Source organism: Sciurus vulgaris (assembly GCF_902686455.1).
Source record: "Sciurus vulgaris genome assembly, chromosome: 1".
Lineage (NCBI taxonomy): Eukaryota > Metazoa > Chordata > Mammalia > Rodentia > Sciuridae > Sciurus > Sciurus vulgaris.
This window is the reverse complement of record NC_136461.1, coordinates 88054762-88082038: the sequence shown is the minus strand read 5'-3', so window position 1 is coordinate 88082038 and position 27277 is coordinate 88054762. Positions and strand designations below refer to the sequence as shown.

At 37.7% G+C, this 27277-nt stretch overlaps 1 protein-coding gene and 1 pseudogene across 2 annotated transcripts in view; one reads left to right on the top strand and one right to left on the bottom strand.

Annotated features, from left to right (window-relative positions):
• LOC306639399 (uncharacterized protein) overlaps positions 1 to 27277 on the bottom strand; it is an 829262-nt gene that overhangs the window by 388271 nt on the left and 413714 nt on the right. The window lies entirely within an intron of this gene.
• LOC306654085 (AP-1 complex-associated regulatory protein-like) lies at positions 68 to 17027 on the top strand (annotated as a pseudogene). The gene is made up of 3 exons: positions 68 to 134; positions 5147 to 5263; positions 16189 to 17027. The product of its transcript is annotated as an AP-1 complex-associated regulatory protein-like (transcript).

Genomic DNA, 27277 nt, shown 5'->3' with positions numbered 1-27277 from the left:
TCCGAATTCAAGAGCCTCGCTACTCTTTTGTCTCTCACGCCAAATTGACTCTGCTGGACGGCGTCAAATGGTGGCCCGTATGGGGCATTCTGAGTTCGTCTCCCCTCCTGAGAACTCAAATGGTGAGTATGGAGGTAAGCTGCAGGCCTGTCTCTCTGAGGCAGTTAGGTGCTCAGGATAGCTGGACAGGAAAGCTGAGCCCCTGTCTCTGGGGCAGTTAGGTGCTCAGGTAAGCTGAGACCTGTCTCTAGGGCAGTTAACCCCTGTCCCTAGGGCAGCTAGGTACTCAGGTAAGCTGAGGCCCTGTCTCTCTAACGCAGTTAGGCACTCAGGATAGCTGGCCAGGTGATAAAATATAAAGGAGCTCCAGAGTGCATGTATTTAGTGTTGTTTGTGTGTTTTTACTACTGTTAGTGTGGTCTTTGTTTGTCCTGTATGAAATTTATTTATTAGTAAAAGATGGGTTCGGAAATATCACAAAATCAATCTGAAGGGATAATTCAAAAAGGAGGCATAAAAAATATATTACAAGAAGGAGAAAAAGTGCTAGAAGAGATTGAGGAGGAAGTTAGCTGGAGTAGCCAAAAACAGGGAGGAGGTTCTGAGGAGGAAGGAGATACTGGGGAGGAACTAGAAAATAGGCGAGTTGCTAAAAGGCAGGAAAAATCATGAGATAATTACCCCTCAACTCCCCCTTATGATAAAAGGTGGGAGGACCCAATATTTTGTGGGCACTCTTGTCGGCCTTGTTGTGGTGGAGTCCCAAGTGATACCGGGGATCACTGGGACCCTGTGGAAGACCCATTAAGACTGTCCTGCCCAGTCTTGGCGGACAGTCAGGGGCAGCGATTTCATCAGGTCCTAGAATTTAAAACAGTAAAAAATATTAAAGAGGCAGTCACTATTTATGGGCCCCAAGCTCCATTTACTGTGAGTATGGTGGAATCCATCACAACACTTAATTTGACTCCTGGTGATTGGGCGAGTATATGTTGAGCAGTTTTGTATGGTGGACAATATTAATGTGGAAAGTAACCAATCAAGAGCTCTTTGCAGAGACAGCTTGTAGAAACATAGTTGCAGTTTACCATCAACAAAACCTAGATATGTTGCTGGGACAAGGACCATATGCTGAACAACAGCAACAAATTACGTATGATCCAGCGGTCTATCTTCAGATAGCTACCGCCGCTGTTAGAGCGTGGAAAACATTGCAAGGTCATGGGGACTTGCAAGGGCAATTATCCAAGGTTATACAGGGCTCAAATGAACCATATGCAGAGTTTGTAAACCGTCTGTTACAAACAGCAGGCAGAGTGTTTGGGGATTCACAACAAGCAATGCCTTTAATAAAACAGCATATGAACAAGCTGATAAATGGTGCAGGGAAGCAATTAGGCCATGGAAAAATAAGGATCTCAATACCTATTTAAAAATATGCAGAGATATTAATGAGTCAGCTATACAGGGTCAAGTACTAGCAGCTGCTGTCACTCAAGGAGTAGCTCAAGCTATGAGGGCCAAACCCAGAAGCTGTTTTTCATGTGGACAGCCAAGACATTTTAAAAGGGACTGTCCAAACCCAAGTCATAGTACCTGCAAAAAAATACCCGGAATATGTCCAAAATGTAAAAAAGGAAAACATTGGGCAAGTGAGTGTAAATTTGTAATTGACATTAAAGGAAAACCATTCCCAAAAAAACAAGGTGAGGGGCCCTTGGGCTCGGGCCCCACAAATATTTGGAGCCCTGATCCGCCAGTGGCGGATCCCATCAGAGTGATTCCTCGAACCCATTATCCATTAATTCCCTCATCAGACATACAACAGGAAGCACAGGATTGGACCTCTGTGCTGCTACCAGAGTAGTACTAACTCCAGAAATGGGGGTTCAATTAATACCTACGGGTATCTATGGGCCTCTTAAATCAGGACTAGTAGGTTTACTATTAGGGCACAGTTCTGCTGCCCTAAGAGGACTCCATATAACACCGGGAGTAATTGATCCAGATTACGAGGGAGAGATAAAAATAATGGTCAGTTCCCCAAAAGGTATTTCTGTTATAAATCAGGGGGATAAAATAGCACAAATACTGGTGATGCCCAGTGAATGTGACAAATATTTAGCAAAAAAGAATAAAAGAAATAAATCGGGGTTTGGATCCACAGGGGAACCTATGACCATGCTTGCCTTAGATCTAAACACTCACCCCATGTATACTATAAGAATAAATGACAAGGAATTTAATGGGTTATTAGACACTAGAACTGATCTTAGTATCATAACATTGAACCAATGGCCAAAAGATTGGCCTCTTCGAAAGGCTGACCAGACCTTACAAGGTTTGGGGGTTGCCTCAAACCCACCCCAGAGTGCACAGTTATTGAAATGGACAGATACAGAAGGAAATTACGGTACTTTCCAACCCTATGTCTTAAGAGATTTACCTGCTAATTTATGGGGGAGAGACATATTAAGACAATTACAGATCAAGTTGACTAATGAACATACGCATATTAACCCGACAGCTTGTAATATTATGGTCAACCAGGGATCTATACCTGGAAAAGGACTGGGAGCACATTCACAGGGAATAACTGAATCCATCCAAGCTATGAGGAGAAGTAATAAAGAGGGACTGGGTTTTCAGAGGGGGCCACTGAGCCAATAAAAATTATATGGAAATCACAAAAGGCTGTTTGGATACCTCAGTGGCCCCTCAATGTTCAAAAGTTACAAGCAGCCAGATAGTAAGACAACAACTGGCCTTAGGCCATCTACAACCTACCACGTCTCCTTTCAATACACCTATCTTTATAATTAAAAACAAATCAGGAAAGTGGCGACTCCTCCAAGATCTTAGAGCAATTAATAATCAAATGGTAGTAATGGGAGCAGCTCAATCCGGCCTCCCTCAATTGTCTGCTATTCTGAAGGATTGGAGAATTATAGTTTTAGACATAAAAGATTGCTTTTCTATACCACTTCATAAAGAAGATACCTGCAGATTTGCTTTTACTGTACCAGCTACTAACCAAGAAGGACCTGATCAAAGATATGAATGGACAGTATTGCCACAAGGCATGGCCAACAGCCCCACTATGTGTCAGGTCTGTGTAGACCAAAGCTTTACAACCTATTAGAAAACCTGATAAAGACCTAAAGATCTATCGTTATATGGATGATGTCTTATTAGCTCATCCTGATCAAGACAAACTTTTCAGAGTATGTGATGAGCTGATCAAAAATCTTCTTCGATTCGGACTAGAGATAGCAGAGGATAAATTACAGAGTTCTTGCCCCATTACCTACCTTGGTGCCATTATTGACAAAACCTTAATACGACCCCAAAAGGTTACCTTTAGGATGGATAGATTAAAAACATTAAATGATTTCCAGAAACTTTTGGGAGATATAAACTGGGTAAGACCATACTTAAAATTAACAACTGAATACCTTGGACCATTATTTGATATTCTTAAGGGAAGTGGTGATCCCGCCTCACCCCAGAAAATTACCACAGAATCTAGAAAAGCATTGTGTAAGGTAGAAGATGCCATTACTAAGGCACATTTAGATTGGGTAGATATGGACTAAGCCTATATTGCTGATAATCATAGCCACCATAGGAAGTCCTACAGGAGTGTTCTGGCAACAGGACCTACTTATTGGATCCATCTTCACTATAGCCAAAAGATAACTCTAGTGAGTTATCCAGAATCAGTGGGAAAGTTAATAAAAAAGGCAATAATTAATGCTATAGGAATTTTTGGCATTGTTCCAAAAAACATTATCACTCCTTATAAACCAGAAACTATAATTGAACTCGTACAAGAATCAGAAGTATGGGCTACCATTATATGTAATTATAATCCAAATTTTAATAACCACTATCCTGGGGACCCGATGATCCAAATGTTCGTCAGACACCCATTCATATTTCCTGAGGTCACTAGAAAAGATCCCATACCAAATGGCTTTTCTGATGGGTCCAGTAATGGAACAGCTGCTATAGTCATGCCAACAGAGACATTTACTTTTCTTTATCCTTCACAGTCTGCCCAGAAACATAGAGCTTCTAGCCATTTGTCAAATTTTTCCAAATGTTCCCAAATCAGCCATTTAATCTGTTCTCTGACAGCAAATATATATAGTCAATGCTCTGAATATCATAGAATTTGTACCAAAAATATCCCTCAGCATCTACCATTCATTCCTCATTATCTACAATTCAAAGTTAATTTGGAACCGTAAGGAAGCCATTTTTTGTTGGACATATTAGGGTTCATACTGGGTTACCAGGAACCTCTCAGTATGGGTAATGCTTCTTAGCAGACTTAGCTACTAGAGACGTACATATTTTTTTCCACATTCTTAGAAGCAGAAAATTTTCATAAAAACTTCCATGTTAACACTAACACTCTTCAAAAACGTTTAGATTAACTAAGGAACAAGCTAGAACTATTGTCAAAAATTGTCAACGTTGTGTCACTTATCTCCCAGTACCTCAAAATGGTGTTAACCCTACAGGATTACAAGCCAATCATATATGGCAAATGGCTGTTACTCATATCCCAGGAATTTGGAAAGATTAGATACATGCATGTGTCCATAGATACTTATTCAGGATTTATTATGGCCTCCTTACAGTCAGGTGAAAAAACAAGATATTGTAAATCACTGCCTATATACCTTTACTAATCTGGGCATTCCAAAAACAATAAAAACAGACAATGGTCCAGGCCTATACATCCTTAACCTTTAAACAGTTTTGTTTCTACATATATATATATATATATCATGTCCAGGTATTCCTTATAACCCCCAGGGACAAGGAATTATCGAAAGAGCTCATCTAATCATTAAGACCTTATTAATAAAACAAAAAGGGGAATAGGGGGAGTCATATCCACCTAAGAACAGATTATCAATAGCCCTTTTTACCCTAAATTTTTTTGAATTTGGATAAATCAGGAAAATCAGCAGCGGATCGACATGCTGCAGTTGCCACTGACATAAAGCCACAAGCTTTATGGAAAGATTGTTGTAACAGGAGAAGGAAAGAACCTTCCCAGTCTTGATGTGGGGAAAGAGGGCAGGTGTGTGTATTTCCACATGAAGAGCAGGATGCCAATGTTGGATTCCAGAAAGGCTAGTCCGAGCAGTTAAGACGGTTCGGCAAGATGCAGCCAAGCCTCTGGGTAACCTGCTGCTACTGATGATGGTGGTGAGTTTCGTCCAGGGTGAACAGTTCTGGAAAATAGGTCAGTGTACTGCCTTGGACTGGTTCCAGTCTCTCAAGGTGGTGCAATCTTTCCTCAGTTCTTTTCCACTAATTAATCTACTGGCAAGTTACCCTTAGGTACACACCACCATTGGTCTCCAAGTTTGCCCTGAATTTATTCCACTAGAGAATGCATTATGCCTCGCCTTTGGCAGTGGCACACCTTGTGTGCAGTTGATCAATCGTACTTTGACAGATATTACCTTAAATGAAGAAAACAACTCCAATACAAATGTCGCTGGTTATATGCCCAAAGCTATTAATAATATCCATTTGGTCCTTATGCGGGCCTAAGGCATGTATGGATATAAGCCCCTGACTTTTGTAAAAGGAGGGTCTATAAGTAAGGAAAGTGCACTGATCAAAGGTTACTGGTGTTAATACTGAAATATGTATAGAGAGTGAAATAATTACTTTTTCATATACTCCTGTGTGCCTAACTCTCCCTTTCCATTTTATGACTTCTAATGAGAACTTCTGTAGACAGTATTTTCGCAGATCACACAACAATGGACAGATGGATTCGACCAGCTGTAACAAGTCTTTGACGGCAGATCCTCGCCATGAATGCCACTAAGGTGGAGGTCAAAACCGGGAAGGCTTATCACGGGAGCATTAGATAAACTAACACAATTTGGCACCAAATTTGGGGACTCTTAAGTCCCACACTAATAAGCTTGGGTATGCTTGTGTTAATTCTATTCTACATCTACAAACGCTTCAAAGCCAGTCAACAGGCTCATAATGTGATAATAAAATAGGCCAAGGCCGCCCTTGAAGCGGATTAATCTTCCCAGTATATGGCTTAGTATGCTGGATCAGAAGTCAAAGACGGGTAACCACAGGAAAACGCTGTACCAAACCTAAGACAGAAGGGCCACAACCCTGCCTTTGGTATCCTTTGATGATGGGTAAGGACAGGATGTTAATTCCCGGGACCTAAGACAGACACGATCCCTGCCAGGCCTTCCTTTCCGTTTCATATAAGGAAGGGGGAGATGTTGGGGGCTATGCCCTGTGGACTGTGCAGGGATGGCTCCTGGCAGCCAGCCAGCGGTTTGCTTTGATCACATCTGAGGTGAGAAGGTTGATTAACATAAGCACACCCAGGTGATTTGTCATTGGCCGTATCAAATTAAGTCTCATGCACACAACGTGCACAGATGTTCCCAAGTGCTCCTGATCATTGCCTGCTCGTTTTGACCTTTACCATGATTGGGCAGCTAGCTCCTTGCCTAATCTTTGCATAATTGGCATCAGCCCTACCCCTCACCTCCTGGGGGGGATATCAAGCCGGCTCTCCTCAAGCGCCAGGGTTCAAGGTTCAAGGTTCGAGGCCCCAGGTTCAAGGTTGGAGGTTTCCAGGTTTGAGGTTCCCGGGTTTGCTGATTCATCAATAAACCATTCCAAATTCAAGAGCCTCGCTACTCATTTGTCTCCCGTGCCAATTAACTCAGCTGGATGGTGTCACATTCATAGTAAATTTCTAATTATGGTGGGAGAAAAAGACCATAAGACTAAAGACTGAGGTTTCTTTTTGGCCCAATCTTTCACAATGAATGAAGTAGAAACACAATGCGATGAATTGTTTTGCTTTTTTAAAGCTTCCTTGCAAAAGTGGACTAATGTGTTCCCTTTCACTTCTTGCAAGAAAGATTAAATGAGTAGATGTACCTAATTTCAAATGGGGATTTGAAGGTAAATGTAAGTTTTCTCTTTGCCTGGAGGAGCAACCTAGAACATTATGAAAGGGTCAGGTTCTATGTACTTAAACCTTAAATTCCCTTCTGTTTCTGTTTTTATCATAATATTTTTTAGGAATCTAATTTGAAAGTCAGTAATAGGATGAGGATAAGAACTTTTTTCTTCTTTTTTCTTTTCCATCTTCAATCAATCAAATAAACATGTTGTCAACAGCCTTTCACCACTGACTAACTCTCATGCATGTCAGGAATGGTTGACTCTAATGAATCTATTTTCACATACGCACCATTTTCTTTCACCTGAGCAACATTATACTATGGAAGGTGGAAACTTTCACGTTTTTAAAAATATTTTTAGAGTAATAGACCTTTATTTTTATTCATTTCTTTTATGTGGTGCCGAAAATCAACCCAGTGCCTCACATATGCTAGACAAGTGCTCTACCAATGATCTACAATCCAGCCTAAATCTTTCACTTTTGCAGTCTAAGCATTATCATTCTTGTGAACAAAGGACTCTTGATAATATTGCGTCCAGTCTGTGGCTGTTTACTACCAGAAAATTAGGAAAGTAAAAGTGTCAGTTACTACTTCAATGTATGTATTTTCAAAATATATTCACCTTTAAATACACATTAATTTCAATTATATTTTAAAATTTAATACCTGAAAATGTCATCTATGTAACTTGGATTTAACAAAAAATAATAAATTTCAAAAGTTGAGAACAAGTTTTGAAATAAATTGAATCTAGAATTCTTATTGTTTTAGGCATTTTGATAGAGAAAATGCAACGTGTGACATTCTTCATGATTATTATATTATAATAAATATTAACTTCATGGAAAACTAGTTCTGATGTATGGATTTTTTTGGTTAAATGTCATCTGTTACTAAAATTTTTGAAAATTAGAATATAGTTCCTCATTTAGAGTCATCACACTGCCATTGAACTAAGTAAAATTGGCTTCATTTAAGATATTATTCTTAAATTAAAATTGCATACATAAGAGTCAACTGAAGCATAATCATTTTACTTGTAGTTAAAAATGCAATAGATGCTGAATAATTTCTGTTAAGAGACAGCATGAAATTGAAGGTTATTTGTGGGAGTAACAGCATTATTTTTTAAACAATATTTAGGAGAAATCCTAATTTGTAGATCAATGTTTAAAAATTTTAGTCATGAAGTATGCCAATGCTAGTTTTAGATCTTCCCCAAAAGAAAAATAAAATAATCCCCCCCAAATACATTTAATCTCTAGTAATTACACAGTTCATGATGTTTCAGAAAAAAAAAAATGTTAACTTTGGTACTAGATACTGCACCCTAGGAGAATTTTGCCAGCACTCCTGACAAAGTAGCCACTTGCATCCTATGGTACAATGAATATATGTTCTAATCTAGGAGTGAATTTCAGTGTTTCAAAGGTTTTTGATTTTTCGTTTCCTCCAAAATTTAACAATATCAAAGCAGTGTCAGAGTCTAACAAGAATGCTGTTTGATGTTCACAGTTTTCAAAATACATTTTTTCCATCAAGTGGAACAATGTTTTTGGTCATACAAAGCTCCTTGCCTGATCTTTGCTTAACTGGTGTGGCCCTACCCTCCGCCTCCTGGAGGAAAGAATAAGCGGGCAGTAGGCAGAAGGCAAAAAGCAGCAGCAGCCGTAGGCAGAAAGCAGTAGGCACAAGGCAGATGGCAGATTGCAGAGCGGAGGACTAAGAACACACCTCTAGGTCGCAGATCACAGATCGCAGTAGGCGGGATGCACCACTAGGAAGCACCTCTGATAGCACCTTTAGCACGCACCTCTAGCATGCACCTTTAGTTCGTAGGATGCAGGACGCACCTCTAAGAAGGAGCAGCAGAACTCTAAAAGAAAAAGATCTCTGAAAGCGTAGCAAGCCTCTTTCTCTAAAACTCCCTCTCAAAGCCTTCTTCCTCCAAATCAAGCAAGTCTCTTTCCTCTATGAGCTAGAGAATAAGCAAGCAAGCAAGGAAGCAGCACAGGAATAGAAGTAGTTTATTTCCAGTCCACCTCCAATAATACCTGCGAGATTGTTGCTGCAAGCAGTAACAAATATCCGCGAGATTGTTGCTGCGGGCAGCGACATTTGTCTAATATGAGAAAATTGTACTTATTTGGGTTTGTGTCCATGTCTCTATTCTGTACCATTGATCTACCTGTCTATTTTGAAACCAATACCATGCCATTTTTGTTACTATTGCTCTGTAGTATAGTTGAAGATCTGATATTACGATACCCCCTGCTTGCTCTCTCTGCTAAGGATTGCTTTAGCTATTCTGGGTTTCTATTCTTCCAGATGAATTTCATAATTGCTTGCTCTATTTCTGTAAGGTACATCATTGGGATTTTAATTGGAATTGCATTGAATCTGTAAGCACTCTGTTAGTATGGCCATTTTGACAATATTAACTCTGCCTATCTAAGAACATGGGAGATCTTTCATCTTCTAAGGTTTTCTTTAATTTCTTTCTTTAGTGTTCTGTAGTTCTCATTGTAGAGGTCTTTCACCTCTTTTGGGAGATTGATTCCCAAGTATTTTTTTTTGATGCTATTGTGAATGGGGTAGTTTTCCTAACTTCTCTTTCTGAAGATTTATCACTTATGTATAAAAATGCATTGGATTTATGAGCCTTGATCTTGTAACCTGCTACTTTACTGAATTCCCTTATGAGTTCTAAGATTTTTCTGGTGGAATTTCCAGGTTCCTCTAAATTATAATCATGTCATCAGCGAACAGGGGTAGTTTGAGTTCTTCTTTTCCAATTCGTATCCCTTTAATTTCTTTGGTTTGTCTAATTGCTCTGGCTAGAGTCTCAAGAACAATGTTGAATAGAAGTGGTGAAAGAGGGAATCCCTGCCCTATTCCAGTTTTTAGGGGGAATGCTTTCAGTTTTTTACCATTTAGAATGATATTGGCCATGGGCTTAGCAAAGATGGCCTTTATAATGTTAAGGAATGTTCCCACTACCCCAATTTTTTCTAGTGTTTTGAGCCTGAAGGGATGCTGCATTTTATTGAGTGCTTTTTCTGCATCTATTGAAATAATCATGTGATTCTTAACTTTTAATCTGTTGATATGGTGAATGACATTTATTGATTTTCAGATGTTGAACCAACCTTGCATCCCTGGGATAAAACCCACTTGATCGTGGTGCACTATCTTTTTAATATATTTTTGTATGCAATTTGCCAAAATTTTGTTGAGAATTCATGTTCATTCATGTTTGTTGATGTTCATTAAGGATATTGGTCTGAAATGTTCTTTCCTTGATGTGTCTCTGTCTGGTTTAGGTATCAGGGTGATATTGGCTTCATAGAATGAGTTTGGGAGGGTTCCCTCCTCTTCTATTTCATGGAATACTTTGAGGAGCATTGGAATGAGCTCTTCTTTAAAGGTTTTGTAGAACTTGGCTGAGAACCCCTCCTGGTTGCAGAATTTTCTTTGTTGGTAAGCTTTTTATGACCTCTTCTATTTCATTGCTTGAAACTGATTTATATAAGTTGTGTATGTCCTCCTGGTTCAGTTTAGGTAATTCATATGTCTCTAAAGAACTTCTTGATGTCTTCAAGGTTTTCCTGTTTTTTTGGAGTATAGATTTTCAAAATAGCTTCTAATTATGTTTTGTATTCACTCATGTGTGTAGGGATATTTCCTTGTTCATTCCGAATTTTAGTAATTTGAGATCTCTCTCTCTGTTAGTGTGGCTAAGGGTTTATCAATTTTGTTTGTTTTTTCAAAGAACCTACTCTTTATTTTGTTAATTTTTTTGATTGTTTCTTGTTTCTATTTGTTTCTATTTTGTTGATTTCAGCTCTGATTTTAACTATTTCCTGTCTTCTACGACTTTTGGTATTGTCTGCTCTTCTTTTTCTAGGGCTTTGAGCTGTAGTGTTAAGTCGTTTATTTGTGATTTTACTTCATTTGTTGATGCACTCCATGAGTAAAATCTTCTTCTAAGTACTGCTTTCACAGTGTCCCAGAGATTTTGACATGTGTGTCTTTGTTCTCGTTACTTCTAAGATTTTTTTTATTTCCCTGCTGATGTCTTCTGTTATCCGTTCATCACACAATAGTGTATTATTTAATCTCCAGGTATTGGAGAAGTTCTGTTTTTTATTCTGTCATATATTTCTAATTTCAATCCATTATATCTGATAGAATACAAGAATGTGGTCTATTTAGAGAAGGATCCATGTGCTGCTGAGAAGAAAGTGTATTGTCTTTGTTGGATGATTATATTCTATATATGTCCATTAAGTCTAAATTGTTGATTATGTTATTGAGATCTATGGGTTCTTTTTTTAATTTTTGTTTGGAAGATCTATCCAGTGGTGAGAGAGGCATGTTAAAATCCCCTAGTATATTGTGTTGTGTTCTATTTGATTTCTGGAATTGAGAACGATTTGTTGATGTACATGGGTGAGCCAATGTTCGGGCCATGCCGGGGTCCAGCCCTAGCAGGAGTTCATGGGTTCCACACTGGTAAACGGGATGCGGGAGACAGCATCGGCGATGGATGGAGATGAAAACACAGACTCTAGTTCTGGTGCAATCAATCCCACTTTATTCTGGGAAGGCTGGGTTTATAACCTTTTTCTTCAGGCTATGATAACAGGCTTATGATTAATAAAATCAAAGAAGTTTCCAAAGCATAGGCAGAAATTGTTTTTTACCGAAAGATTACGAGAAAACAGTAACCTTACAGATTATCCTTACTAATCACAATTATTTTAAGAATAATCTAACTATGTCAATGAGCTAATACAATGTTTATTTCCTTAATATCTAAACTCTATATGACCTAGACTATTTTTATTACTTTTTGCGGTAAAGCAATAGACAAATAATGTCATGTGACCATCTCTACTAGGTCCTTCTGGTTAATATCTAATCGCTGAATTAAGGGTTACACGGAGGGCAGTGGTCCCAATGGTTATTATGTACCAACGTTTATTATAGGGGTGACATATTTTTTGTAGGAAGGAAGAAATGTTGTGAAAACTTATTCTTTTACCTTACCACCACACATAAACAAAACCATCATCTGGATTAAACCACCCTGTAGGAGACAGGGGGAGATCTATATCTACCTTCTCTAATTGCTTGCCTTAGGGGGGTACCAGGACTTGCCATTGATAAAATAAGCTAGTTCATATCTGTAGCTACTGTGGGAGATGCTTTGTGTTTAGAACTTGGGGAAACATTGTTATCTATAAGTTTCTGTGCCCCAACAGGTTCTGGCTGTGCCAGTAAATGCAGTGTTTGATTTTTAACATAATAAGAACATTCTCGGTAGTGGAGGTTAACATCACAGGGTTTCAAACATGTGTTTTGTCTCCATGATGTTTTTCTGGAAATTTGTAGAATTATTCCCATCACCTCTAGCAAGATCCTCTGACAGAAGTGAGTAATATATTATTAGGAAAACTTCACAGAATAACATCCAAGGTAGGGAGGCATACATCTGGCCACAATCCTTTTAGGATGAGTCCTCTGTAATCATCCTTGAGTAGAACTCTTTCAAGCACTGCAAGGAGAGCCAGGTGCCCCCACAGGGCCATAGATATTTATGATTGTTATGTCTTGCTGATTTATGCTTCCCTTAAGCAGTATGTAATGTCTTTCTTATCCCTTCTGACTAGTTTTGGCTTGAAGTCCACATTATCTGAAATGAGGATGGATACTCCAGCTTTTTTGCTCTGTCCATGTGTATGCTTTCCTTTTTCCCATCCTTTCACCTTTAGTCTATGGGTATCTCTTTCTATGAGATGAGTCTCTTGCAGGCATCAAATTGTTGGATTTTTGTTTTAATCCATTCTGCAATTCTACGTCTTTTGATTGATGAGTTCAGGCATTAACATTCAGGGTTATTATTGTGATATGATTTGCATTCCCAATCATTTGACTCATTTTATTTTGTGACATGATTTGGTTTCTCCTTTATTTGGCTATTCCTTTAGGCTAGTTTCCTCCCATTGCTGATTTGCATCGTTGTTTTCATCTCTTCTCATGGAATATATTGCTGAGAATGTTCTGTAATGCCAGCTTTCTTTTTCTAAATTCCTTTAGCTTTTGTTTATCATGGAAGGATCTTATTTCATCATCAAATCTGAAAGTAAGTTTTGCTGGGCATAAGATTCTTGGTTGGCATCCATTTTCTTTTCAGGGCTTGGTAAATGTTGTTCCAGGCCCTTCTAGCTTTTAGGGTCTGGACTGAAAATCTGCTGATATTCTTATTGATTTCCCCCTGAATGTAATTTGATTCTTTTCTCTCGCAGCCTTTAAAATTCTGTCTTTATTTTGTATGTTAGGTATTTTCATTATAATGTGCCTGGGTGTGGGTCTGTTGTAATTTTGTATATTTGGAGTCCTATAAGCCTCTTGAACTTGGTTTCCATTTCATTCTTCAGATCTGGGAAATTATCTGATCTTATTTCATTGAATATATTGTTCATTCCTTTGGTTTGTTTTTCTAAGCCTTCCTCAATCCCAATAATTCTTAAATTTGGCCTTTTCATGATATCCCACAATTCTTGTAGATTCTTTTCATGATATCTTACCATCTTCTCTGTTTGGTCAATTTGTTTTCAAGATTAATATTTTGTCTTCAGTGTCGAGGTTCTGTCTTCCAGGTGTTCTATCCTATTGGTTATCCTTTCTATGAGTTTTTAACTTGGTTTATTGTTTCCTTCATTTCAAGGATTTCGGGTTTTTTTTTTTTTTTTTTCAGTATCTCTAACTCTTTATTGAAATGATCTCTTGCTTCCGTATTTGCTCTTTTAACTGTTGATTGGTGTGATCATTTAATGCCTGCATTTGCTCTTTCATTTCCTCATTTGCTTCCCTGATTGTTTTAATTATGTACCTTCTGAACTCTGTTTCTGACATTTCTTCTGCTGTGCTGTCATTGGGTTTTATTGATATAGTATCTAGGTTTGTTTGGGACATTTTCTTCCCTTGTTTCTCAAATTGGTCAGATATCAGTGGGATTCTGAGATATTGCAGATTTCCTCTATTGGCTTATAGTGTCCCTGTAGATTTCCAGTATATCACCTCCCAGCCTTCAGTAGCCTGAAGTCTTGGAGGAACTTGATAATGCAGTCCTTCCAAAAAAAGCTGCCCCTAGCCAACTACTGGGTCCAGGGCTTGGGGCTGGTTCTGCATGGAAATCCTCTCATTGGGCAGTCCTGCTCCTAGAAGCTGGCTATAGACAGAGCCTGCCTCTGCCTGAGGGAGACAGGCTGCTTGGGGAAAGCCTCTCCCTGACCTTCCTTGGTCCCAGAAGCCATCTGCAAGCCGGCCCGCTGCTGGGTTCAGGGCTTGGGGTTGGCTCTGTGTGGAAAAGCTCTCACTGGGTGGACCTACTCTGAGAACCTGGCTGTGGACCGGGCCTGCCATAGGAGCAGGACTTCTGGGAACGTCTCTCGCTTTCCTGCCTGGTTCCAGAACTGCCTGCTGGCCAGGACCCACTACTGGGTTCAGGGCTGGGGGTGTGGCTCTGTGTGGAAAAGCTCCTCACTGGGCAGACCTGCTCTGAGAAGCTGGCTGTGGATCATGCCTGCCACCGGAGGGAGTAGGGCTGCTTGGGGAAGTCTCTCGCTGCCCTCCCCTGCTGTGAGAAGCTGCCCTTGTCCGGGCCTGTCACCTGGCCGAGCTTCACCTGGTGGGAGAGACTCACCACGCTGCTCTACGTTGGTCCAAGTCTCTCATAACTCCCCTTCTTGAATCCTGAGTTCTGGAGCGACGGGAGATGCAGTCACCCTCTAGGTCCGCCATCTTGGATCTTTATTACATCCTTAAGAAATGTCCTCCATGGGCAAGGAATCACACAGTATCAGATAACAAATCATTTTCACTCAGATTTAACAGACACATTTAAATTTACATGTAGTATAAATGAATATAACTATGTTTGAGTTCCTATATCAAAGTCCTTAGCACAGTATATGTGATAGTAGTTCATTTTTACCTTACTTCACATTTAATTCAATGTTCACTTCTTTAGAGTTACCTACTTTGATTATCTTTGCCTCATAATAAAATTATGAGGCAAAGATTTTATTAAAAATTAGTGTTTCAAGGGAATTTTTCCCTATATTCTCCTTATCAGTTTCTATAACATATTCCAGATATTCAAAACAATGAATATTTTCAGTTTTTTCATATGTGGAAAAATATCGGTATGCACTGATATTATATCAAATTTAAACCCCCATTCTCGTGTCAGCACATTAAGGATATCATCTGTGCCAATATAGATTAATTAAGTCATTCTTTTTCCATTGTCTTGAACTATCACATTACTGTATATTAAGTTCTTGTAAACATGGAAATCTATTTAGAGACTTGTAATTCTTTTTTATTTCCTATTCAGGCTTTTAATTTTAAATATAATGGTATAGGCTTTTAAGATTAGTTGTGTCATAGTCATACTTAATATTTTATATCTACTGTCAAATATCTCTCATAGACACAAAAATAAAGAGTACATAAAACAAAAACCATGAGTCCACAATCCAGATAATTTTTTTTCCCATCCTATGGCTCCCATTGCTACTCTTCGCAGATTTTCCTCTCATCCTGCTACCTGGTTGATTAATCATTTCATCACTGTTGCATTATCCAACTCATTTGAAAATTGCTAATTCTATTTATAATCTTTCACGGAGAATCTATAAATTTTCATCTGTACTCTTAGGTTGAAATCTGAAGCTCATTAAATTTTACCTTCCCTTCCAGAATGAACCATTCAGGGAATTTGGGAAGCCCTTAAATTCTGATGTCACTCTCCACATCTTTCATATAGCATTGTTATTCTGCTTTGATTTTAATTGTCTACCCTGAATTAAACTTTTATTAACATTGTTTTAAACTAAAATGCTTATTTAGATTTTATTCACAGGTTTTCCAGTCTTCTGAGTTTCATTTTACTTTCGTTGAACTAATACATCAGAAGTTCTGGGAATGAACACCTAGAAACGGTTAAATCTCTTAGCCTTCCTCTGAAAAACATATGTGTTTGTCATTACTCATGAATGATGGTATGCATTAGTGCAGGGTTTTCTGGACTCAAAGCTCTGAAAATGCTGCTGTATGGTTTCTCTCTGGAAGCAAACCTCATACTTCTTTCTCCCTCTGCCTTCTTCCCTTCCGCTCTGCAGCATGTAAGGAGCCAAGTATTTTAGAACGTGTTCAAGAGGTGAGCACTTAACTATAGAGTTTGAGAATCTAATAGAAAGTGATGAAGGGGAGAGCCCAGGAAGCTGTCATAGGCCTCTTACGGAGGATGAAATTGTCGACCTACGAGAGCGACATTATGATTCTATTGCTGAAAAACAGAAAGATCTTGATATGAAAATGCAAAAAGAGTTAGCCTTACAAGAAGAGACTTTTAGACTAGAAGAAGTTTTATCCGCTGCACAGTGTGAAGCAGCCAGGGCAGCAAAGCAGCGAAAGCTCTTGGAGCAAGAAAGGTTGAGAGTCGTGCAGTGATATCATCCTTCCAGCAATGGAGACTATCAAAGTTCAGAACCAGAAGATGACTTTGAATCTTCTATGAGAAATGTGAAGTCACAATATGAAGTTTTCCGAAGCAGCAGACTCTCATCCGATGCCACAGTAGTGACACCAAATACAGAAAGCAGCTGTGACTTCATGACCAAACCTAAATCAACTAGTGGAAATGAGGACAGCACGTCCTTAGATCTAGGGTGGGAAGATGAAGAGGGCATGAATAGAGCGCCTCCGATGAGTGAGCCTTCCAAAACAGGAGGACATTCCCGGGGCCTCACTTGAGTGCAGCAGCAAGAACACTGGAAGGAATCCCACGCCAGCCTCCGAAGACGCCAACGGACTGGAGTGCTAGAATGGTTTTCTTGGTGCCAAAATGGGTGATAATGGCAATTCTGAGTATTCTGGATTTGAAAATCCTGTATTAGAACTGTCTGATTCTGGCATGAAGCAGTCTGATATACAGGTCAACAAATCCGAGAGGGTGAAATTGTGTAACCTGCGTATCACTTGTGACCGAATGTTAAGACCAACTAGAATGAATAAATGGTTGTGTTGAGCCTCTTTTGTAAGGGGGAGGTTCGAAACCATGTTGTAAATGATTGTTATGTTAGAATGGAGTAGGAATGATAGATCTGAATTGCTTCAGAATGAAGTGCAATCTTATCATCTGCCATCTGCTTTTCGAGACCAACTTAATGGTCTTGTCATGTTATCAATTACATTTAGTTCAACTCTCTGTAGCACTCCTGTTCACTCTTATAGATGTACAGATTTTTTAAAAGTTCATTACTTTTACTTCAAATGCTTTACTAAGCCCATTCCATTATTGGACTATGAAAATATTAAAAGTATATTTTGTTAATTCTCAGCAGAAGTGAAGGGAGCATGAGCAGGGATTGTCAGATTTAAAACAGTATCCCTTTTCCAGCATTATTTACTTCCTTGGCTTCTTTGGATTTTATTAACTAGTATTAAGCATGAGTAATTTGCATAGATGACCCTAAGAAATGCTGAAGTATCAGTTTCTTTCTATATTCATTCTATAATCTAATATGATGATGTTGACTCAATCTGGACAAAGATAATATGATGAAAACAAATCTTAGAGTTTAGAAATTTAATTTGGTAATAAAAATGATATTTAATGAAAATAAAGATAAAGTGCATTAGGAATATAACCTTTGTTTCTTGCTCTCTGTTCTGTGAGAACATGATACCTAGTTCTACAGCAGCCATCCTGTGACCATGAGTTGACAGTGACAGCATGTTTAAAATGACAAAATGGAAAGATAGGAAAGTTGCTCCCAAATCCCAAAACAGCAACAGCAATAATGACAACCACCACAGTAAAAGAACCATCCTTACTTCTGGAATTCTTGTAAAGTAAAACCAAATGTTTATTCTACTGTTATTCAGGATTTCTGTTACTTGCAGTTTAACACAACCAAACTGGGCAAAAGTTTCACTTCAGTTTCTAAACCTCATATTTAACACATTTTTTTCCAAACTATCAATTTTACTATCATCTTCAGTTTAGATTTAACTATGCATTGTAAAATATAAAAGTAAAGTTCAACTTCTTCAAAGAAATTTTGTAACTACAGAGTCTGGGTGAGCTGCTCTGTGCCTTTAATAAATTAATTAGCACATGACTTGTTGTTTATGGTTTTTAGACACCTCACACACCCTAAAGAAACTTTCATTTTCTACTTCATATTTGAGAACAAGCCTAAATTCACATTTTAGGCTAGAGGAAATTGTCCTTCCAAAGAGGCATTTAAAAAGATGATTTTTAGGAAGATGAAATTAGGAACAGTATTCCATATTACCCAAGTTTAAAATTCTTATTTGTAATGCCCATTTTAAAGAATTTAGAAACACCATCTTCTTTTATAGATGATTTATGTTTTACATCATAACTTGAAAGGATAAGTAAACATAGAAAAAAATAGAAGAAATTTTTAAAAATTTAAAAATTCTGCAAGCAGAGTTTATAGTACAAACTCAAAATTTAAGACTATAATCCATGAATATCTTTCATATTATTGGCTACTGTATTTTGTAGTATTTGATTACACTGAGTGGGAAGACAAAAATTTTTCCCAAATTTTGTTTAATTTGCACCAAATGAATGTGTTCACTTATAAAATATGTGAATGTAAATTTTAAGTCTGAAACTACAAGATCAATTTTTTTGAGGTGCTGGGGATTAAAGCCAGGGCATTGTGCATGTGAGGTAAGCATTTCCAACTGAACTATATCCCCAGCCCCACAAGACCTGTTTTTAAAAAAAAAAAAAAAAAAAAAAAAAAAAAAAACTCAAGTATATTAACTTCTTTGCTCATTTAAATACACCACAAAATTTACATATCCATAAAATTTGTCATTTTGAATTAAAACAACAATGTGATATTTCACATGTAATATTCCTCATACTGAATTTCACAAAATGGTGCTTCTCAAACATTATTAATGTTCATCAGAATTATTTGGAGAGCATTGAAGCAGATTGCCAGGTGCCACCAACAGTTTTCTGATTCAGTATTTCTGTTTTCATTTTTAAAGAACTTCCCAGGATGCTATATTCTGCTAGCCCAAGGAACACACTTTTGTAACCATTGTTCTAGATAAAGGTCTTCTTGACTCACTTGGAATACACATCTAATCTCTTAAAAAAACAATGGCAAACTTAGTTGTTCACATCTTGGTTTTAACTTTTTAAGGGACAAGAAGCAGTGTGGCTTCTTACTGTTTCCTTCTCCAAGTTTTATAAAGGAAATATACAGGGGTGGATTCCTCTATGAACTTCAGGTGAATGTTCAGTCTTGAGCTGAAGCAGTGTGTTTCACTGACAAAGATGCTCTATAAAGTAGAATCACCCTTACCCCATGACAGACTGTGATGAGTGATCTGCAGAATGAATAAAAGCTAAGTAGCAGCTGTGTGACATTTGCTTTTATTACTGTAAATGATATATCATGTGTTTGCATTCACTTTAAAGTTGATCAAATGCAACAGAAGACAGTGTTGACAGATCCTGAAAAATGTTAACCTTTCCTTTTATCTTTTTTGCTCATGTGTATCTTGTATCATAGGGTTTCTTAGATAGTTTTATTAGCTCATAGATGAAATTTTGTACAAAATACTCACACAAAGAATTTTATTGTTGGAAAGAATTGTGTGTAACTCTATAAATTATATAGTCAAACTGATTGGTTCATGTATGGTAACACCAGACATTTTAAATATACAATGTTTTTTTAAAAAGTGAATTGCTTAATCAAAATTGATTTTTGAATGCATATTGAATTTATTTTAACTCATTGATTCCAGAGCTGTAGACAATTGATTTATGCTATATATGAGAACTATTTTAAAGAAATCTAAATCAGTTGGTTTATTTGAATTGAGTTTGCAGTTTTTTCTTAAACTTGGCATTAAAAATATTTAAAATATTATATTATCATTTTGTTTCCTATACATTTTTGAGCTAAATGGTCCTCATATAGAGAAGGAATTTGTAGACCTCCCTTAAAAAAGATGAAAGAATTCTGTTTTATCCCAGGATGCTAATATAAGGAATCTTTTTACTATAAAAAGATTCATATCATCATATAAACTTTATTTTTAATTTAATGAAAATTTAATGAAATGGAACAAACTTTTACAACTATCAAAATGGAGCATATTACTTTTCCTTATATTGCTGTTGCCTTGCAACTTCAAATCTGAAACCAGAAATACATAAGACAAGAGATGTTAATTGTTTGGTTATTTTAGCAAATACATGAAGGAAACTTATCATTGTCCTGAGAGTATTTTATATTCCATTTATTTATTTTCCTCCTTCATGCCAAGTAAAACTGGTGGGTCTACCATGGGGCTCCTCACTGAGGAACAGAAATTAATTTCTACCAGAACTTGAATAGAACAACATAGTCAAGGGAAAGATAGGAAATAAGGTAGGCATTATCTGTTGTAGCAATACCTAGAGCTGAGCGAGGTCAGGTCAGTTAGAGCTCCTGGCCACAGTTAAGCCAAAACAGACAAGCAAACAAAACCACAGCAAAAGCTAAACCCACAACCAAATCTGTCACAGAAAGACAAAATTCCATAGCAAGGGAACAGAAGGCAACTGGGGACGCAATGATCTCATGGTTATTTCTGACTCTCTGCTCTTGTTCCCCATAATTCCATATTTTAGAGAAGAGAGAAAAGATAGAATATATAGAAATTGAGAGATTATCCTAAAAGATTGGACAAATTATCCAATTGGATTGAGGTTTAAACCAGATTTGTTTTAGCTTACTATCTAGTTTGGGAAGAGGTGAACATATACCTAGTGTGGGATCTAGGCTTTTGTTTATTGTCTCAACATCAAATGTGATTTGTCTCATTTATAATTTCTGATAGATATTATTAGTCTAAATAAGGTCAAAATAAATGGGATAAATGGGATAAATGTCCAACTTCTGTTGGTTTAATGGTATATGAGATACATGTACAATGAATGGAATTCTTACTGGAACTTATAGTTAAAACTTAATAAACCAACTCTTTTCTTTCAGACCTTTGCAGGAACCCTATAAGTACAACAAATTTGTTAAGAATATATGATAAAACATTACTCTGGGATACTTTATTCTTCTGGTATTGGGTGATGACGGGGAGAAGTATTTGATGCTCTCCACAACTTGTGCCTTGACTCCTGTGGCATCCTGAGGGATCCACAGATCTGCAAGTACATGTGAAATATGCTCAAGAGATACAGTCTGACCTGTTAGCAGCAGAGAGTGAGGAGATTTTCCATTTATCAGGTGGTATAAATCTAGTTATTTATCTTACAATTTGGTACTTTTAATATGTGATACCTTAAAATAACAATGAAAAAATTAAAAATTAATCAATTGAAAATCAGGTAAAGATTTTCTATGCCTCAAAAAAATCTGACAATGAATATGTAATTGCTTAACACATTTGTCCATACTCTTTAGATGCTGTGTAAATCTTATGGATACCAATAATTGCACTATAAGTGGAAGATGTGCATCATTTGAAGAAAATTCAGTGTCTATTTAAAAATTTCTCCATTTTGATAGGAAGATTGTACAAGTTGTTTTAAATGTACTCTGATAACTAGGAGTTTATGTTTGGATCAAATAACTAATCTAAATCAATTTCACCAATCATTTTAAATTTCTCTCAGCATTTCAAATAAAGAAGTAATCACTGTTAATATTCATTCTATGAGTACAAAAAAACCCTCTCAAACAGTACAACAACAGTAGTTTTCTATCAGTGTCAGCTACTGCTAAAAGTAGAAATTTGAAATATGGTTCATTTTTCCCATTAATTTGTTTGAATCAAAGTAAAGTATGTGGAACTTCATTTTGTCAAAAATAAAACATCTGATATTATTGGGTATGCCCTTATTTATGCATTCAATTAAATATTTCAACACTAGAGATTTTTAATATTGTTTTGTGATAATATGAATAAAATATGGTGACAGTATTATAGAGAAATGATGAATTTGGTAAGTTAAAAATATAAAAGAAATGTGGTTATAAATGCACTCACTAGTTTTATATAAGTAACTTATGCAATATAACAACAAAGCAGTATTGTACAAATTAAAATATGTAATTATTCAAATTATTTAATTTCTTGAACTAACAACAAGCAGAAAAACTTTTAGGCTATCAATTTAATTGTTAGTCACAAGGCAGACTTTATGTTAGATTAGTAGATGCTGGGGAAACAAATTATTTTGACAACAAATTATTTTGCACTATGATTTTTCCTTTCGAAGGAATAATTACCCCCAAAAAGCAATATAGTAGTATACAGAAGAAATAGGGCTGAAGAAAAGTTTTCAGAAGGTCTTTTGAGTTCTGAATTCTTAGAAATTCAGTCATTGAAGACATAGAAACAGTATCTGTAATGTATTTTGAAAGACTGGGATTCAAATTAAGTCCTACCAAAAAATGAGCTGGTCTTTGGGAAGTAAAAGATAGCTTAATTAATTATTGGAATCCCGGACATGAAGCCATCCTGATCACTAAAACTTAACTGAATCAAGGTACATGGACCATATTTATATCTACATCACAATGATATGCCAAACTATATGGCTTCTCCCCATTTTAGTATTCTTAATGTAAAGGCAAAAGTTCTCAAATAATCACAGCTAGCATACAGCTTCTTCCTCATGTTAGAGGTTTGAAAGAAGGATGAGCACTCTGCTTTACATAATTTCTGAGACATGTTCATGATTTACAAACATGGAGGGAGAGCAGGATAATTAAATTTTGTAAATCAATTTATTGGGGAAGAAACAATTCAGCAGCTTATAGAAATTCCAGAAGTAACTTTGATCGTGGGTGTTTTCCACAAAATTCTGATACCTTTCTGTTTTCTCATTATGGGTGTTGATGAATAGGTTTGTGGTTTTCTTTGTCAATAGAGACATGAGTAATAAGATGTATGTAGCTATCCGCCAAGATTATATCACATGCAATATTATTGACCTTTCAATATGTTAACAGTAGAGGATTTTGATTCATAAGACATGGAAAGAAAAAACCAAAGATCCTGCAAGATCTGTGTATGAACATGTTAAGTAGATAGAAAAACTAAGACTACTGAAATCTAAATGTAATTTGAAATTCTTTCTAAGTAATTTTACAGGCACAGATTCCTTATATCTACTCATTTATTCTTTTATGTGAAAATGCATTATATATAGAGTTCCAGATGTGAAAGAAAACCTCAGGTCAGATAATCACATTGCTACCATAATAATAATAGAGAACAGGTCTGTGAGAATTATTTAAATAAGATCACATATTTCTAGTAATGACAATTCTAGACCCAGAAACTGGCTTTTCTGAATTTCTGTTATTTTTATTTCAGTTACCATATATTTCTATAACTACACTAATGACTGTGTTGAGGATGAGCAGATCAATCATTTGTAAGAGTAGTCAATGTGAAGGAATGAAAGATTATCACTACAGTCATTGAGATATGGCATCTAGGTTACTTACTTTGTTGGACTTTTTAACTGTTTAACTCCTATGTAGTCATAGCTAAAAAACAGTTTCCTTATGTTTGGAGTTTAAAGAAAATACTGAATGAACTATGTCACATAATTCTTTAATCAGATTACTTATAAAAATGAATGGCTGGGAATATGACTAGACATGTTTTTTAAATTAGGTTTTGAAGAGAAATAATGGGTTGAAGATTAAGTTATGCAATGATAGAGGACAACATACATTTCCTCTGACTTTTCCTTTGAACTACTGCCTTTGTGGTACTAGCCTTCAAGTGACTCCCCAATGACATAATCAAACTACATCCACATACTTCTTACATTTTATCCTTTGACCCTCCTGACATGATGTCTGTTCAACTGTTCACTATATCTTGCTCCCTTCTCTGGTATAATCTGTTGCTTTTCCTTTCTTGGGATATTCTTATTACTAGTTCCCATTTCATCTTTGAGGGAGCATTCTGATTTTTATGGCCCTAAGTGAATAAGATGTTCCTTAACAAGGGAGCCATAGGTGGTGCACGTATGTTTCAGGATTGAAAAAAATGTTCTGAAATAACAAATATTCCCAGAAATTCAGCATCTTCTTACAATAGAAGTCTTTCATGCATGTTGGGGGCTATGCCATGCGGACTGCGCAGGGATGGCACCTGGCAGCCAGCCAGCGGTTGCTTTGATCACATCGGAGGTGAGAAGGTTGATTAACATAAGCACACCCAGGTGATTTTTCATTGGCCATATCCAATTAAGTCCACGCACACAATGCATGCACAGGTGTTCCCCAGTGTTCTTGATTGTGCCTGCTCATTTTGACCTTTACCATGATTGCGTAGCTAGCTCCTCGCCTAATCTTTGCATAATTGGCATCAGCCCTACCCTTCACCTCCTGGGGGGGATATAAGCCAGCTCTCCTCGAGCGCCAGGGTTCGAGGATTGAGGTTCAAGGTTCAAGTTTAGAGGTTGGAGGTTAGAGGCCCCAGGTTCGAGGTTGGAGGTTCCAGGTTTGAGGTTCCAGTTCCCGGGTTTGCTGATTCACCAATAAACCGTTCCGAATTCAAGAGCCTCGCTACTCTTTTGTCTCTCACGCCAAATTGACTCTGCTGGACGGCGTCAAATGGTGGCCCGTATGGGGCATTCTGAGTTCGTCTCCCCTCCTGAGAACTCAAATGGTGAGTATGGAGGTAAGCTGCAGGCCTGTCTCTCTGAGGCAGTTAGGTGCTCAGGATAGCTGGACAGGAAAGCTGAGCCCCTGTCTCTGGGGCAGTTAGGTGCTCAGGTAAGCTGAGACCTGTCTCTAGGGCAGTTAACCCCTGTCCCTAGGGCAGCTAGGTACTCAGGTAAGCTGAGGCCCTGTCTCTCTAACGCAGTTAGGCACTCAGGATAGCTGGCCAGGTGATAAAATATAAAGGAGCTCCAGAGTGCATGTATTTAGTGTTGTTTGTGTGTTTTTACTACTGTTAGTGTGGTCTTTGTTTGTCCTGTATGAAATTTATTTATTAGTAAAAGATGGGTTCGGAAATATCACAAAATCAATCTGAAGGGATAATTCAAAAAGGAGGCATAAAAAATATATTACAAGAAGGAGAAAAAGTGCTAGAAGAGATTGAGGAGGAAGTTAGCTGGAGTAGCCAAAAACAGGGAGGAGGTTCTGAGGAGGAAGGAGATACTGGGGAGGAACTAGAAAATAGGCGAGTTGCTAAAAGGCAGGAAAAATCATGAGATAATTACCCCTCAACTCCCCCTTATGATAAAAGGTGGGAGGACCCAATATTTTGTGGGCACTCTTGTCGACCTTGTTGTGGTGGAGTCCCAAGTGATACCGGGGATCACTGGGACCCTGTGGAAGACCCATTAAGACTGTCCTGCCCAGTCTTGGCGGACAGTCAGGGGCAGCGATTTCATCAGGTCCTAGAATTTAAAACAGTAAAAAATATTAAAGAGGCAGTCACTATTTATGGGCCCCAAGCTCCATTTACTGTGAGTATGGTGGAATCCATCACAACACTTAATTTGACTCCTGGTGATTGGGCGAGTATATGTTGAGCAGTTTTGTATGGTGGACAATATTAATGTGGAAAGTAACCAAGAGCTCTTTGCAGAGACAGCTTGTAGAAACATAGTTGCAGTTTACCATCAACAAAACCTAGATATGTTGCTGGGACAAGGACCATATGCTGAACAACAGCAACAAATTACGTATGATCCAGCGGTCTATCTTCAGATAGCTACCGCCGCTGTTAGAGCGTGGAAAACATTGCAAGGTCATGGGGACTTGCAAGGGCAATTATCCAAGGTTATACAGGGCTCAAATGAACCATATGCAGAGTTTGTAAACCGTCTGTTACAAACAGCAGGCAGAGTGTTTGGGGATTCACAACAAGCAATGCCTTTAATAAAACAGCATATGAACAAGCTGATAAATGGTGCAGGGAAGCAATTAGGCCATGGAAAAATAAGGATCTCAATACCTATTTAAAAATATGCAGAGATATTAATGAGTCAGCTATACAGGGTCAAGTACTAGCAGCTGCTGTCACTCAAGGAGTAGCTCAAGCTATGAGGGCCAAACCCAGAAGCTGTTTTTCATGTGGACAGCCAAGACATTTTAAAAGGGACTGTCCAAACCCAAGTCATAGTACCTGCAAAAAAATACCCGGAATATGTCCAAAATGTAAAAAAGGAAAACATTGGGCAAGTGAGTGTAAATTTGTAATTGACATTAAAGGAAAACCATTCCCAAAAAAACAAGGTGAGGGGCCCTTGGGCTCGGGCCCCACAAATATTTGGAGCCCTGATCCGCCAGTGGCGGATCCCATCAGAGTGATTCCTCGAACCCATTATCCATTAATTCCCTCATCAGACATACAACAGGAAGCACAGGATTGGACCTCTGTGCTGCTACCAGAGTAGTACTAACTCCAGAAATGGGGGTTCAATTAATACCTACGGGTATCTATGGGCCTCTTAAATCAGGACTAGTAGGTTTACTATTAGGGCACAGTTCTGCTGCCCTAAGAGGACTCCATATAACACCGGGAGTAATTGATCCAGATTACGAGGGAGAGATAAAAATAATGGTCAGTTCCCCAAAAGGTATTTCTGTTATAAATCAGGGGGATAAAATAGCACAAATACTGGTGATGCCCAGTGAATGTGACAAATATTTAGCAAAAAAGAATAAAAGAAATAAATCGGGGTTTGGATCCACAGGGGAACCTATGACCATGCTTGCCTTAGATCTAAACACTCACCCCATGTATACTATAAGAATAAATGACAAGGAATTTAATGGGTTATTAGACACTAGAACTGATCTTAGTATCATAACATTGAACCAATGGCCAAAAGATTGGCCTCTTCGAAAGGCTGACCAGACCTTACAAGGTTTGGGGGTTGCCTCAAACCCACCCCAGAGTGCACAGTTATTGAAATGGACAGATACAGAAGGAAATTACGGTACTTTCCAACCCTATGTCTTAAGAGATTTACCTGCTAATTTATGGGGGAGAGACATATTAAGACAATTACAGATCAAGTTGACTAATGAACATACGCATATTAACCCGACAGCTTGTAATATTATGGTCAACCAGGGATCTATACCTGGAAAAGGACTGGGAGCACATTCACAGGGAATAACTGAATCCATCCAAGCTATGAGGAGAAGTAATAAAGAGGGACTGGGTTT